Consider the following 11982-nt stretch of genomic DNA (forward strand, 5'->3'; position numbering starts at 1 on the left):
TTGATAGTAGTTAACCAACTTTAGAACCAATTTAACTGAACCAGAATTGAGTGGGGACCCCTTTGATAGTAGGTAAACAACTTTAGAACCACTTTGACCGAACTACAACTCAATTAGAACCATTTTGATACTAGTTAAACAACTTTAGAACCAATGTGACTGAACTAAAACCCAATTACAACCATTTTGATGCTAGTTAAACAACTTTAGAACCAATTTAACTGAACCAGAAATTAGTTGGGACCCATTTGATAGTAGGTAAACAACTTTAGAACCACTTTGACCGAACTAGAACTCAATTAAAAACATTTTGATAGTAGTTAAACAACTTTAGAACAACTTTGGCCGAACCAGAAACTAGTTAGAACAATTTTGATAATAGTTTAACAACTTAAGAACTACTTTGACTGAACTAGGACCTAGTTGGAACCACTTTAGAACCACTTTGACTGAACTTTAACCTAGTTGGAAACCACTTTGATAGTGGTTAAACAGCTTAAGAATCACTTTGACTGAACCAGAAACTAGTTGGAAACCACTTTGATAATAGTTGGAATCACTTTAAAACCACTTTGACTGAACCGGAAGTTAGTTGGGACCCCTTTGATAGTAGGTAAAGAACTTTAGAACCACTTTGACCGAACTAGTATCCAATTAAAACCATTTTGATAGTAGTTAAACAACTTAAGAACTACTTTGACTGAACTGTGACCTAGTTGGAACCACTTTAGAACCACTTTAGAAACACATTGACTGAACTAAAACCTCGTTGGAAACCACTTTGATAGTAGTTAAACAACTTTAGAACCACTTTGACTGAACCAGAAACTAGTTGGAAACCACTTTGATAGTAGTTAAACAACTTTAAAACCAATGTGACTGAACTAGAACCTAATTAGAACCATTTTGATAGTAGTTAACCAACTTTATAACCACTTTGACGGAACTACAACTCAATTAAAACCATTTTGATAGTAGTTAAACAACTTTATAACCAATTTGGCTGAACCAGAAACTAGTTCGAACAATTTTGATAGTAGTTTAACAACTTAAGAACTACTTTGACTGAACTAGGACCTAGTTGGAACCACTTTAGAACCACTTTGACTGAACTTTAACCTAGTTGGAAACCACTTTGATAGGCGTTAAACAGCTTAAGAATCACTTTGACTGAACCAGAAACTAGTTGGAAACCACTTTGATAATAGTTGGAACCACTTTAAAACCACTTTGACTGAACCGGAAGTTAGTTGGGACCCCTTTGATAGTAGGTAAAGAACTTTAGAACCACTTTGACCAAACTAGTACCCAATTAGAACCATTTTGATAGTAGTTAAACAACTTAAGAACTACTTTGACTGAACTAGGACCTAGTTGGAACCACTTTAGAACCACTTTAGAAACACATTGACTGAACTAAAACCTTGTTGGAAACCACTTTGATAGTAGTTAAACAACTTTAGAACCACTTTGACTGAACCAGAAACTAGTTGGAAACCACTTTGATAGTAGTTAAACAACTTTAAAACCAATGTGACTGAACTAGAACCTAGTTAGAACCATTTTGATAGTAGTTAACCAACTTTATAACCACTTTGACGGAACTACAACTCAATTAAAACCATTTTGATAGTAGTTAAACAACTTTATAACCAATTTGGCTGAACCAGAAACTAGTTAGAACAATTTTGATAGTAGTTTAACAACTTAAGAACTACTTTGACTGAGCTAGGACCTAGTTGGAACCACTTTAGAACCACTTTGACTGAACTTTAACCTAGTTGGAAACCACTTTGATAGTAGTTAAACAGCTTAAGAACCACTTTGACTGAACCAGAAACTAGTTGGAAACCACTTTGATAATAGTTGGAACCACTTTAAAACCACTTTGACTGAACCGGAAGTTAGTTGGGACCCCTTTGATAGTAGGTAAAGAACTTTAGAACCACTTTGACCAAACTAGTACCCAATTAGAACCATTTTGATAGTAGTTAAACAACTTAAGAACTACTTTGACTGAACTAGGACCTAGTTGGAACCACTTTAGAAACACATTGACTGAACTAAAACCTCATTGGAAACCACTTTGATAGTAGTTAAACAACTTTAGAACCACTTTGACTGAACCAGAAACTAGTTGGAAACCACTTTGATAGTAGTTAAACAACTTTAAAACCAATGTGACTGAACTAGAACCTAATTAGAACCATTTTGATAGTAGTTAACCAACTTTATAACCACTTTGACGGAACTACAACTCAATTAAAACCATTTTGATAGTAGTTAAACAACTTTATAACCAATTTGGCTGAACCAGAAACTAGTTAGAACAATTTTGATAGTAGTTTAACAACTTAAGAACTACTTTGACTGAACTAGGACCTAGTTGGAACCACTTTAGAACCACTTTGACTGAACTTTAACCTAGTTGGAAACCACTTTGATAGTAGTTAAACAGCTTAAGAACCACTTTGACTGAATCAGAAACTAGTTGGAAACCACTTTGATAATAGTTGGAACCACTTTAAAACCACTTTGACTGAACCGGAAGTTAGTTGGGACCCCTTTGATAGTAGGTAAAGAACTTTAGAACCACTTTGACCAAACTAGTACCCAATTAAAACCATTTTGATAGTAGTTAAACAACTTAAGAACTACTTTGACTGAACTAGGACCTAGTTGGAACCACTTTAGAAACACATTGACTGAACTAAAACCTCGTTGGAAACCACTTTGATTGTAGTTAAACAACTTTAGAACCACTTTGACTGAACCAGAAACTAGTTGGAAACCACTTTGATAGTAGTTAAACAACTTGAAAACCAATGTGACTGAACTAGAACCTAGTTAGAACCATTTTGATAGTAGTTAACCAACTTTATAACCACTTTGACGGAACTACAACTCAATTAAAACCATTTTGATAGTAGTTAAACAACTTTATAACCAATTTGGCTGAATCAGAAATTAGTTAGAACAATTTTGATAGTAGTTTAACAACTTAAGAACTACTTTGACTGAACTAGGACCTAGTTGGAACCACTTTAGAACCACTTTGACTGAACTTTAACCTAGTTGGAAACCACTTTGATAGTAGTTAAACAGCTTAAGAACCACTTTGACTGAACCAGAAACTAGTTGGAAACCACTTTGATAATAGTTGGAACCACTTTAAAACCACTTTGACTGAACTGGAAATTAGTTGGGACCCCTTTGATAGTAGGTAAACAACTTTAGAACCACTTTGACCGAACTAGTACCCAATTAGAACCATTTTGATAGTAGTTAAACAACTTAAGAACTACTTTGACTGAACTAGGACCTAGTTGGAACCACTTTAGAACCACATTGACTGAACTAAAACCTCGTTGGAAACCACTTTGATAGTAGTTAAACAACTTTAGAACCACTTTGACTGAACCAGAAACTAGTTGGAAACCACTTTGATAGTAGTTAAACAACTTTAAAACCAATGTGACTGAACTAGAACCTAGTTAGAACCATTTTGATAGTAGTTAACCAACTTTATAACCACATTGACGGAACTACAACTCAATTAAAACCATTTTGATAGTAGTTAAACAACTTTATAACCAATTTGGCTGAACCAGAACCTAGTTGGAACCACTTTGATAGTAGTTTAACAACTTAAGAACTACTTTGACTGAACTAGGACCTAGTTGGAACCACTTTAGAAACACATTGACTGAACTAAAACCTCGTTGGAAACCACTTTGATAGTAGTTAAACAGCTTAAGAACCACTTTAACTGAACCAGAAACTAGTTGGAAACCACTTTGATAATAGTTGGAACCACTTTAAAACCACTTTGACTGAACCGGAAGTTAGTTGGGACCCCTTTGATAGTAGGTAAAGAACTTTAGAACCACTTTGACCGAACTAGTACCCAATTAAAACCATTTTGATAGTAGTTAAACAACTTAAGAACTACTTTGACTGAACTAGGACCTAGTTGGAACCACTTTAGAACCACATTGACTGAACCAGAACCTAGTTGGAGCCACTTTGATAGTAGTTAAACAACTTTTGCCTCATCTTGTGTGGGTGAAGAACGCAGTAAAGAGCTGATGAGTCATAGAGAGTGAGAGATGATGCAGTATTATGCTAGTCCTGGATAGTCCCTCCCCTTAACGCTGCAGAATTCTCACGGGAATGAGTCAAACAGCCCCCCTGTAAGTGGAGTTCACCTGGCATGTGCAGAACCCGAGGCAGCCTGAGTCCCTGAGCGTCCTTGTTTGTCTGCATGCCGTGTTGAGGGATGACGGCGGGCGACGCCCACCAGGAAGTGAATCAATCCTCCCAGCGACGCTTTGTCTCGGCCACAAAGTCTGTCGTTCATCTTTTCATGTCGGCCCTCGCTCATCCCTCATCTTCGCCCTCCCGCCGGCCTCCAATCCCACCTGTCATCTGCCTCCACCTCCTCCTCCGCCCTCCTCCTCCTCCTCCGCAGACGTCTTGGCTGAGCTGCTGCCGATACATTTCTGGAGGCTTCCACAGACATCTGGACCAGACTACTTTCACTGGCAGGTGGAGGGGGGGGGAGGAGGAGGAAGGCGGAGGAGGGAGTAGGAGGAAGGCGGAGGAGGGTGAAGGAGAAGGGGGGAAGAGGAGGGCGGAGGAGGAGAAGGGGGAAAGAGGAGGGAGGAGAAGAAGGAGGAGGAGAAGGGGGAAGAGTTGGGCAGAGGAGGGAGAAGGGAGAAGACGGAGGGTGAAGGAGAAGGGGGGAAGAGGAGAGCGGAGGAGGAGAAGGGGGAAGAGTAGGGCAGAGGGGGAGAAGGAGGACGATAGAGGAGGAAGAGGAGGGCGGAGGAGGAGGAGGGTGAAGGAGAAGGGGGGAAGAGTAGGGCAGAGGGGGGAGAAGGAGGACGATAGAGGAGGAAGAGGAGGGCGGAGGAGGAGGAGAGTGAAGGAGAAGGGGGGAAGAGGAGGGCAGAGGAGGGAGAAGGAGGACGATAGAGGAGGAAGAGGAGGGCGGAGGAGGAGGAGAGTGAAGGAGAAGGGGGGAAGAGGAGGGCAGAGGAGGGAGAAGGAGGACGATAGAGGAGGAAGAGGAGGGCGGAGGAGGAGGAGAGTGAAGGAGAAGGGGGGAAGAGGAGGGCAGAGGAGGGAGAAGGAGGAAGGCGGAGGGTGAAGGAGAAGGGGGGAAAGGAGGGCGGTGGAGGAGAAGGAGGGCGGAGGAGGAGAAGGGGGAAGAGTAGGGCAGAGGAGGGAGAAGGAGGATGATAGAGGAGGAGGGTGAAGGAGAAGTTGGCAAGAGGAGGGCGGAGGAGGAAAGGGGGAAAGAAGAGGATAGAGGAAGAGGAGGAGAAGGGCAGAGGAGGAGAAGGGGGGAAGAGGAGGGCGGAGGAGGAGAAGGGGGAAGAGTAGGGCAGAGGAGGGAGAAGGAGGACGATGGAGGAGGAGGAGGAGGGTGAAGGAGAAGGGGGGAAGAGGAGGGCGGAGGAGGAAAGGGGGGAAGAGAGGAGGATAGAGGAGGAGGAAGAGGAGGGGCAAGAGAAGGAGAAGGAAGGCGGAGGAGGAGAAGGAGGGACGATAGAGGAGGAAGGAGGAGGGCGGAGGAGGAGGAGAGTGAAGGAGAAGGGGGAAGAGGAGGGCAGAGGAGGGAGAAGGAGGAAGGCGGAGGGTGAAGGAGAAGGGGGGGAAAGGAGGGCGGTGGAGGAGAAGGAGGGCGGAGGAGGAGAAGGGGAAGAGTAGGGCAGAGGAGGGAGAAGGAGGACGATAGAGGAGGAGGGTGAAGGAGAAGTTGGGAAGAGGAGGGCGGAGGAGGAAAGGGGGAAAGAAGAGGATAGAGGAAGAGGAGGAGAAGGGGGGAAGAGGAGGGCGGAGGAGGAGAAGGGGGAAAGAGTAGGGCAGAGGAGGGAGAAGGAGGACGATGGAGGAGGAGGAGGGAGGAGGGTGAAGAGAAGGGGGGAAGAGGAGGGCGGAGGAGGAAAGGGGGGAAAAGAGGAGGATAGAGGAGGAGGAAGAGGAGGGCAGAGAAGGAGAAGGAAGGCGGAGGAGGAGAAGGCGTAAGAGTAGGGCAGAGGAGGGAGAAGGAGTAGTGTGGGGGAGGAGGAGGGTGAAGGAGAAGGGGGGAAGAGGAGGCGGAGGAGGAGGTCAGAGGAGGAGAAGGAGGAAGGGAAAGGTGGAGAAGGGGGAGAGGAGGGCAGAGAAGGGAGAAGGAGGGCAGAGGAGCGTGAAGGAGAAGGGGGGGAAGAGGAGGGCAGAGGTGGGCGGTAGGAAGGAAGAGGAGGGAGGAGAAGGGAAGAGGAGGGTGGAGGAGGTGGAGGGAGGGGGAAGGATGAGGAAGTAGGACGGAAGAGGAAGGAGGAGGACAGCGGAGGTGGGCGGAGGAGGAGAAAGTAAGAGGGGGTAGGAGGAGAGTGGAGGAGGAAGGAAGAGGATAGAGGAGGACGAAGGATGAGGGAGTAGGACGGCAGAGGAGAGGAAGGAAGAGGAGGGAGGAAGGTTGAGGAGGAGCTAAGAGGAGGGGGAGGAGAAGGGATACTACAACCAGTCATACTACAGCAACTTTGTTGTCAGCATGTCTGTGATGACAGCAAATTGTTGAGGAGGCACCGTGTGTACTGAGCCTGCACAGCCGTAACCCTGGCAACTGTGGCGTCACCTCCACTGGCGCCGTGTAACATTGTAAGATGTTCTCATAAAATTATTACTTTTTTTTGTAAAAATAGTACGTATTTTATCAAAAATATTACTTTTTAATGCATAAATATTACTTTTTTGTAAAAATAATCATTTTTTTTGTAAACTTTTTTTACTTTTTTAGTAAAAAAAAAAAAACTTTTTTTGTAAAAAAATTATAACTTTTTTTGTTAAAATATTAAATTTTTTTGTAAAAAATAGTACTTTTTGTAAACATATTTTTTTTTGTTAAAAATATTACTTTTTCGTAAAAATCTTCCCTTTTTTTTTAAATTATTACTTTTTATGTTACAATGTTAGTTTTTTTGTAAAAATATGACTTTCTTTGTAAAAAAAAACAACCTTTTTTGTAAAAATATTACTTTTTATGCAAAATGGTGACATTTGTCGTATAAGATTCAGACTTTTATCACAATATTACCCATTTTTTTTGTTGTTCTTGTAAAATAGGGACATGTTTTTGGAGTAAAATGATGACTTTTGTCATCATTTTGCCAAGTAAAATTCAGATTATTATTATTATAATATATGCAAAATGTTGACGTTTTCTTATAAAATTGTGACTTTTGTTACAATGTTAGTAAAATGATGTATCTTTTCAGAAAATTGCCAAGATTTCCAGTTTTTCTTGTAAAATTGCAACTGTTATTGAGTAAAATTCCAACTTTTTATCATAATATTGCACAAATGTTCAGTTTTTCCATTTAAAATTTTGATTTGCGTTGAGTAAAATGACAACTTTTGCTATAACACTGCCAAACTTTATGTTTTTCTTGTGAAATTCCAACTCATTTTTCACAACAAGCTTTTTTTATATTTGCATAGTATGTATATATTATTAATGTTGTAAATACACTTCTTTATATTTCTAGAAAGGGTGGTCCTAAAGAGGTAGGCATTTTTCAGAGGTCCCCAGATGGTCAGAACTACAAGAAAGCGTGTGTGTGTGTGTGTGTGTTTACGTAAAATTCCAACTTTTATCATAATATTGCACTAATGTTCAGTTTTTCCATGTAAAATTTTGATTTGCGTTGAGTAAAATGACGACTTTTGTTTTAACACTGCCAAAATTCTACGTTTTTCTTGTGAAATTATGACCTTTTTCTTGTGAAATTCCAACTAATTTTTTACAACAAGCTTTTATATATTTGCATAGTATGTATATATTATTCATGTTGTAAAAACACTTCTTTATATATCTAGAAAGACTGATTCTAAAGAAGTAGGCATTTTTCAGAGGTCCCCAGAAGGTATGACTACAAGAAAGTGTGTGTGTGTGTGTGTGTGTGTGTGTGTATGTATGTGTGTGTGTGTGTGTGTGTGTGTGTGTGTGTGTGTGTGTGTGTGTGTGTGTGTGTGTTTACGTAAAATTCCAACTTTTATCATAATATTGCACGAATGTTCAGTTTTTCCATGTAAAATTTTGCGTAAAATGACGACTTTTGTTTTAACACTGCCAAAATTTTACGTTTTTCTTGTGAAATTCCAACTCATTTTTTACAACAAGCCTTTATATATTTGCATAGTATGTATATATTATTCATGTTGTAAATACACTTCTTTATATATCTAGAAAGACTGATTCTAAAGAAGTAGGCATTTTTCAGAGGTCCCCAGAAGGTATGAACTACAAGAAAGCGCGCGTGTGTGTGTGTGTGTGTGTGTGTGTGTGTGTGTGTGTGTGTGTGTGTGTGTGTGTGTGTGTGTGTGTGTGTGTGTGCGTGTGTGTGTGTGTGTGTGTGTGTGTTTACGTAAAATTATAATATTGCACAAATGTTCAGTTTTTTCCATGTAAAATTTTGATTTGCGTTGAGTAAAATGACGTCTTTTGTTTTAACACTGCCAAAATTCAACGTTTTTCTTGTGAAATTATGACCTTTTTCTTGTGAAATTCCAACTCATTTTTTAAAACAAGCTTTTATATATTTGCATAGTATGTATATATTATTAATGTTGTGAATACACTTCTTTATATATCTAGAAAGACTGATTCTAAAGAAGTAGGCATTTTTCAGAGGTCCCCAGAATGTATGAACTACAAGAAAGTGTGTGTGTGTGTGTGTGTGTGTGTGTGTCTGTGTTTACGTGAAATGCCACAAGTGTCGCCCTTGTAATTCGGAGGCAGCCCGAGTTCAAATGTCACCACTTGAATAAATTCTAACTTTATTGGGATTCCGAATGTGACGGCACAGAGTCGTGTCTGCAATAAGGTCACACACTCGTCTTTGTGTGTGTGTGTGTTTGTGTGTTGCGTCCGTGACTGAGTGCGGTCGTCAACAAAGGTGAAGTGACGGCGAGCAGGAACAACAAAACACTTGTGATCAGAGAGGTTGCCTGTCAGAAAAAGGTTGTCAGTTCAAAGTCCTTTTAGGGGGGGGGTACTGTCACAAACCTGTTAGGGAGAGGGGTACTGTCACGGCTCACTGTCTGCGCTTTGTTTGATTCCCTCTTGCGTGTGCGCTCGCCAAAGTGTGGACATCCCCCCAACCCCCTTCTCCCCCCACCCCACCCCACCCCCCCCCCCCCCTCCCCGCTCTGCGCCACGCCGCCTTCGCCGGAATAATCGATAAACATTTCCACACTCGCCTCTTCATCGCTCAGGTGACCATGTGGGGTCAAAGAGGCGATCAGAGGTAATGAGAGAGCGCTTCATCCCGTGATGACACACACACACAACACACACACACACACACACACACACACACACGGCACTAGTGAACACCTGTCCTGGCAAAGTGGAGGTTGGAAGTGGACAAAATGGAATTTCCAAATGATTCCTCCTGGGATGAATACAACAATGTGAGCAGCTGCACCTTCAAATGTTACAGCACCTGCTAAACACACACACGCACACACACACACACACACACACACACACACACACACACACACACGTTTATCACCTCATTACGGTCATCAGCAGTTTGTTTATGATCACGTAATCAAAGCTTCAACATGAAAAACATGCACATAAACAATGTCTCTGTCGCCATGACAACCAAAGTGCATATATAGAGTACATAGGTACCAAAAGTAATGCGGCTACTTTTCAGTACTTTTCGGTACTTTTCTAAATAAAGGGACCGCAAAAATGTTTATGACAGTGTTGTTTAGTGTGGTTTCACTATATGGCACATGTTTATGACAGTGTTGTTTAGTGTGGTTTCACTATATGGCACATGTTTATGACAGTGTTGTTTAGTGTGGTTTCACTATATGGCACATGTTTATGACAGTGTTGTTTAGTGTGGTTTCACTATATGGCACATGTTTATGACAGTGTTGTTTAGTGTGGTTTCACTATATGGCACATGTTTATGACAGGTTGTTTAGTGTGGTTCACTATTATGGCACATGTTTATGACAGTGTTGTTTAGTGTGGTTTCACTATATGGCACATTTATGACAGTGTTGTTTAGTGTGGTTTCACTATATGCACATGTTTATGACAGTGTTGTTTAGTGTGGGTTTCACTATATGGCACATGTTTATGACAGTGTTGTTTAGTGTGGTCTACTATATGGCACATGTTATGACAGTGTTGTTTAGTGTGGTTTCACCATATGGCACATGTTTATGACAGTGTTGTTTAGTGTGTTTCACTATATGGCACATGTTTATGACAGTGTTGTTTAGTGTGGTTTCACTATATGGCACATGTTTATGACAGTGTTGTTTAGTGTGGTTTCACTATATGGCACATGTTTATGACAGTGTTGTTTTAGTGTGGTTTCACTATATGGCACATGTTTATGACAGTGTTCGTTTAGTGTGGTTTCACTATATGGCACATGTTTATGACAGTGTTGTTTAGTGTGGTTTCACTATATGGCACATGTTTATGACAGTGTTGTTTAGTGTGGTTTCACTATATGGCACATGTTTATGACCGTGTTGTTTAGTGTGGTTTCACTATATGGCACATGTTTATGACAGTGTTGTTTAGTGTGGTTTCACTATATGGCACATGTTTATGACAGTGTTGTTTAGTGTGGTTTCACTATATGGCACATGTTTATGACAGTGTTGTTTAGTGTGGTTTCACTATATGGCACATGTTTATGACAGTGTTGTTTAATGTGGTTTCACTATATGGCACATGTTTATGACAGTGTTGTTTAGTGTGGTTTCACTATATGGCACATGTTTATGACAGTGTTGTTTAGTGTGGTTTCACTATATGGCACATGTTTATGACAGCGTTGTTTAGTGTGGTTTCACTATATGGCACATGTTTATGACAGTGTTGTTTAGTGTGGTTTCACTATATGGCACATGTTTATGACCGTGTTGTTAAGTGTGGTTTCACTATATGGCACATGTTTATGACAGTGTTGTTTAGTGTGGTTCACTATATGGCACATGTTTATGACAGTGTTGTTTAGTGTGGTTTCACTATATGCACATGTTTATGACAGTGTTGTTTAGTGTGGGTTTCACTATATGGCACATGTTTATGACAGTGTTGTTTAGTGTGGTTTCACTATATGGCACATGTTTATGACAGTGTTGTTTAGTGTGGTTTCACTATATGGCACATGTTTATGACAGTGTTGTTTAGTGTGGTTTCACTATATGGCACATGTTTTATGACACTGTTGTTTAGTGTGGTTTCACTATATGGCACATGTTTATGACAGTGTTGTTTAGTGTGTTTCACTATATGGCACATGTTTATGACAGTGTTGTTTAGTGTGGTTTCACTATATGGCACATGTTTATGGACAGTTTGTTAGTTGGTCACTATATGCACATGTTTATGACAGTGTTGTTTAGTGTGGTTTCACTATATTGGCACATGTTTATGACAGTGTGGTTTCACTATATGGCACATGTTTATGACAGTGTTGTTTAGTGTGGTCTCACTATATGGCACATGTTTATGACAGTGTTGTTTAGTGTGGTTTCACTATATGGCACATGTTTATGACAGTGTTGTTTAGTGTGGTCTCACTATATGGCACATGTTTATGACATTGTTGTTTAGTGTGGGTTTCACATATGGCACATGTTTATGACAGTGTTGTTTAGTGTGGTTTCACTATATGGCACATGTTTATGACATGTGGTTCACTATATGGCACATGTTTATGACAGTGTTGTTTAGTGTGGTTTCACTATATGGCACATGTTTATGACAGTGTTGTTTAGTGTGGTTCACTATATGGCACATGTTTATGACAGTGTTGTTTAGTGTGGTCTCACTATATGGCACATGTTTATGACAGTGTTGTTTAGTGTGGTTTCACTATATGGCACATGTTTATGACAGTGTTGTTTAGTGTGGTCTCACTATATGGCACATGTTTATGACAG

The 11982-nt window shown here is 40.7% G+C and overlaps 1 pseudogene; it reads left to right on the forward strand.

Annotated features, from left to right (window-relative positions):
- The window catches only part of LOC133542612 (neuronal PAS domain-containing protein 3-like), a 232873-nt pseudogene that overhangs the window by 40541 nt on the left and 180350 nt on the right, over window positions 1–11982 (forward strand).

The sequence above is a fragment of the Nerophis ophidion genome, linkage group LG24, assembly GCF_033978795.1.
Source record: "Nerophis ophidion isolate RoL-2023_Sa linkage group LG24, RoL_Noph_v1.0, whole genome shotgun sequence".
NCBI classification, from domain to species: domain Eukaryota; kingdom Metazoa; phylum Chordata; class Actinopteri; order Syngnathiformes; family Syngnathidae; genus Nerophis; species Nerophis ophidion.